General features: G+C 41.5%; 1 pseudogene; it reads left to right on the forward strand.

Moving 5' to 3' along the window:
- The first annotated feature begins 2,958 nt into the window (after positions 1-2,958).
- On the forward strand, positions 2,959-3,709 carry LOC138172370 (B-cell receptor-associated protein 31 pseudogene; annotated as a pseudogene).
- Positions 3,710-4,587: the final 878 nt, after the last annotated feature.

The following is a 4,587-nucleotide window of genomic DNA, read 5'->3' on the forward strand; positions in this document are numbered from 1 at the left end:
TCTTAGCACTATATCGTCATATAGCCTTTTCCAAATTTTCAGATAAATATACCTTTTGAGGTTTCTGTTGATTCTTGTGTTTTTATTTCAAAGTTCCTACTATGCTCTGATCATTTCATACTTCAAAGTCCTTTATTCTATTAAAGATCTGTTCTCCCCCCCTCCCCATAGAATTATGTTCAGTTTTTAAGGATTAGTTATTACTGCTTGTAATTTTACTTTAGGGAATATTGTTTTTACAAGTTTTCCTATTACTTATAGTAGAAACTTCCAGGTCTTGCGAGATCCTAACTGTGATTCCTTGGAATTTAAATTGTTCATTTTTGGATGTTTACAATGGTTTTTTCTTTCATGGGGGAGCTTTGGATTTTGGATATGATACTTCTGTCACTTCTCCCTTTTGTAATATTTTTCATGAAGACACTAAGCAACACTTGATTATTCTCCCCTTATTAGACTATAAATCCTTCCTCATCATATAGCCACTTCTATTTGTTCATTTTTTATCTTTCTAGGTTTCTCTTGACTTCACTTCAAACACTTTGTGTTCGAATTTCAAAAATTTTACTCAGCTCTAGTATTGATAATCTTTTCTTCATCAATGGGCCTTTTTTTCTCTATAGGATTATATTCAGTTTTTCAGGCTGTTATTCTCGTTTGGAAGCCTTTTTCTTTTCCCTTTTGGATTATTAGATCCCAAGATTTCCTCTCCTTTAAAGCAGTAGTTCTCAAGTCCTATGTAAGCATTCACAGTAGTTTCTTAGTACTTAAACTCTTTCTGGCTGCTTGCAATTTTTTCTTTGACCTGGAAGATCTGGATGTAGGTTTTGGAATTTCTTGGAGTTTTTATTTTGATATATTTTTTAGAAAATATATTGATGACTTTTCCCCCCTATTTTCCCTTTGCCTTTTTTTTAAGAGGTTGGAGGCATTTTAAATTTAAGAGTTCTTGAAATAAAATATCCAAGCTTTATTTTTGTAATGATTTTCTAGCATTCCATATATGCTTATGTCTTCTTGACCTGTTTTCTATATCAGTTGTTTTTAATAGTGTATAACTTATGGACAACTTTGAAAATAATGTGTAATATTTATTATATAGGTTTTCTTGAAATGGAAATTTATTGCTTTATATAGAATGTTCTCTTATGTTCTACTGTGTACCTGGAAATGTTTTTTTTTCTTTTCTTATTCTGTACGTAAGTTAAAATAAATTTAAAAGCTTTAAAAATAAAAAGACCCCTTGTGACATGAAAAAATATATATAGTTTACATTTCTCCCATTTTTTCCAACTTTGTTTTTTTCCTTTTTTTTTTCATGTTTCATATATTGGTCCATTCTAATTTTAAAGGGTTTATTTCTTGGGTAAGCCAACTACTTTCTTTTGTAATCAATTAATTTTTATTGCAAGTTATTCCCTCACAGTTTTCTTTTCAGTTATAATTATGTTTTATATCACTTAATTTCTTTCAGATATTCTTATATCTTATTTGTGGTCAAGTTATTTTCTTCTCTAAAACTCTGCTTATAGTTGTGGAGTTATTGTTTTCTTTTGAGTTTTCCTCTTGGATGATTCTTGATCCACCACATTTCTGCATAATGTTCATTGTCTTCTCTTTAATCATATTTCTATGGCCAGTTCTTGGTTTTGGACTTAGCATCAGACTCAAGCTATGCTTCCAGCAACACTCTTGGATGGACTTGTCAGTTCCTTTGAACTTGATCTTGTTTTCTTGGGTTTCTGCTTTTGGCTTCTATTTATCTTGGTGTGTCTGCCCTCAGAGCACCAGACTTCAGTGTACCCTGTTGGAATTCTATATCTTGTTCTCCTCGAACAGAGTACTGATTTTTCTTCTCCTTCGTCTGAGGTTTCCTTGTTCTGAATAGTCTCTATCTCCCTTGAATATTCTCTGATCATTGTGCTAGGTAGTCTTTTATACCACTTTAGTTTCCTTGATCAGGGCACTGAGTAGTATTCTAACCTCCCTTTTGCTTTCCCAATCAGAGTACTGGGTGATCTTTTGTCCACCTTGTGACATCCACAATCAAGGTGCTGTTAGTCTTACATTCCCCACTGGAATTTCTCTGGTCATAGCACTGCTGTTTCTATTTTCTCCGCCCAAATCCTAACACTCCCTGGAGTTTCTTTGATCACAGTGGTAGATGATTTTCTGTACTACCTAGACCTTCCTCAGTCATGGCACAAGTGTGTGGTCCTGTATTTGGTTTGTAGTCTGTTTCCATATACTCATCCTGGCTTCTCCGGCAGGATGACTCTTCCAGTGTTCACAGTTTCTCGTTGTTGTATCTTTTTTTTTAATTGTTGGGCTCCTATGTAAACCACCACATAGGCACCTTAACCAGAAATCTCTTTCACATCGGTAATCAAAGTACAATACTAACAAATATTACAATTTGTAATCTTCCTATGGGAGTAGGATATTAGTTAATGAATTTGCTGGTTTTCTTCATTATGGATGCATTTGCTCCTATTTCTCTTTGACCTAAAAGGACTGGCAATACAATAGTCTATGACACTCAGGTCTTACATGGCCCCCGTCTATGAAAGACTGAATTCTATTCAATATATTCCAATTATAACAGTAATTTGAAATGATCCACTCAATAGAGATTCCTAATGTTGAGACCGAATCAAGCCAAAAACTAACCAAAAACAAAAAAGACACAAACTTGGTTAGCTTGGCAATTAACCAAACAATTGAATTAGAAAACTCTCCTTTCTGGCACTGCTGCCGCAGTAGTCCGGGGACCTCGCGGGAGCAGCGTCGTCAGGCACTGGAGGACCAGGGGGTTAGAGCAACCTGCGTGTCGCCTGCCTGGAAGGGTGGGCACGCGAGCTTCTAGCACATGCCACTGGGAAGGTTGCCCGGGCAACTAGGGCCCTCAGGCCGTTTCCTGGGGAACTGGGGGTGCGTCCACCCAGCAACCAACCAGGTCAAAACCGGCTAGTGACCAAAGATGAGCCTCCAGTGGGCTGTGGTTGCTGCCGTCCTCTATGCAGAGATCGTTGCCGTGCTGCTGCTCTGCATTCCTCTCATTTCTCCCAAAAGATGGCAGAAGATCTTTAAGTCCCGCCTGGTGCAACTGCTGGTGAGCCACGGCAACGCCTTCTTTGTGGTTCTCGTCCTCCAGGCGCTGCTTCTCCTCGACGCTGGGAGGGAGATCTTTAAGTACGAAGACGGGGCAGGGAAGGTGAGCTGGCGGAGTAACCCGAGCGCCCTGCAGCACCTGCACACGAAACTCTTCCGAGCCCAGAGGAACCTCCACGTCGCTGGTTTCTCTCTGTTGCTGTCTTTCCCGCTCAGACGCCTGGTGAGCCTTATCTCCCAGCAGGCCACTCTGTTGGCCTCCAATGAAGCCTTCAAAAAACAGGCTGAGGGTGCCAGCAAAGCCGCCAAGCAATACATAGAGGAAAACGAGAAGCTGAAGAAGGAAGCTGGCGCCAGCAATGGCAAATCAGACCCGAGGGACGACGTGCTAGTGGAGAACACCACCCTGAAGACTGAACTCAGGAAACTCAGGGAGGAGCTGGCCACAAGCAAGCGAAACCTGAAGAGAGCAGAAAACGAGGCCCTGGCCATGCGCAAGCAGTCCGAAGGCTTGGCCAAAGACTACGACCGCCTGCTGGAGGAGCATGCCCACCTCCAGGCTGCAGTGGACGGGCCCACAGACAAGAAAGAGCAGTGAAGGCTTGCTTGCCTTCCTCTTCCCTTCCTCGTCTTCCTTCCGGCGACTAGTCCGCTTCTCTCTGCATCGAATGGGGAAGGGGGGAACATAAAGAAGGCCCCCTGCCCCATCTAACCATCACTTCCTGGGGGTTGGGATCTGTACCTTCCGCAGGCTTCATAAACTCCACTGCTGACTCAACTGCTTTGGGCTTTCACTTTTGTTCAGCTTGTAAATAACCTTTGACTAACTTTGACCACTGAGCCACCCCTCCCCACCTTGTCTTACCCTGAATGTAGAGGGCAACCCCAGAGATTGGGGGTTGGGGCAGGAGAAGAATGTTTTGTAGTACCTCTTTTCCCAAGCTTGGGCCGCTCCTCATTTAGTCCCCCTTTGCTCTCCCCTCCTTCCCACCATCTACCTCCTTCTCTTCCTATTCCAAAGAACAAAGGGGATTGCTGTCTGAGGAGGGGCCACCTGAGATTTGGTTCAGGGTTTGGGGTGGTGGCTGTTTTGCTGTGAAGAGCTCTCTGCTATTATTTCGTGGGATGAGGAATCTTGTGTTCTCTCCAGTGTGGGTACTTCTGGGCTTGGTTTAGTAGTAGTTCCCAGCTTCTCTTGGAGAAATAAAGTTTGTTAATCAAAAGGGGGGGAAAAGGAAAACCTTCCTTTCTCCAGGCATACAATTCATGTCAGCTAACAATTGTAAATACTAAAATCCATGCTGCATTGAATAAAAATGATTCCTTGCCTTCCCTGTATTTGTGCTGATTTAAAAACAAATCTCTTTCATACATGCCCTTTGCCTGAAAGTTTTCATACAGGTAGATGCTGAAACAATTCTAATGACTGGTAGACCTAATGGTATCAGCATGAAGTATAGGAATTGATACCTTACC

Source organism: Petaurus breviceps, unplaced genomic scaffold (genome assembly GCF_028583685.1).
Source record: "Petaurus breviceps papuanus isolate PSGF00001 unplaced genomic scaffold, PetGlider_PUasm1.0 128, whole genome shotgun sequence".
In the NCBI taxonomy this organism is placed as follows: domain Eukaryota; kingdom Metazoa; phylum Chordata; class Mammalia; order Diprotodontia; family Petauridae; genus Petaurus; species Petaurus breviceps.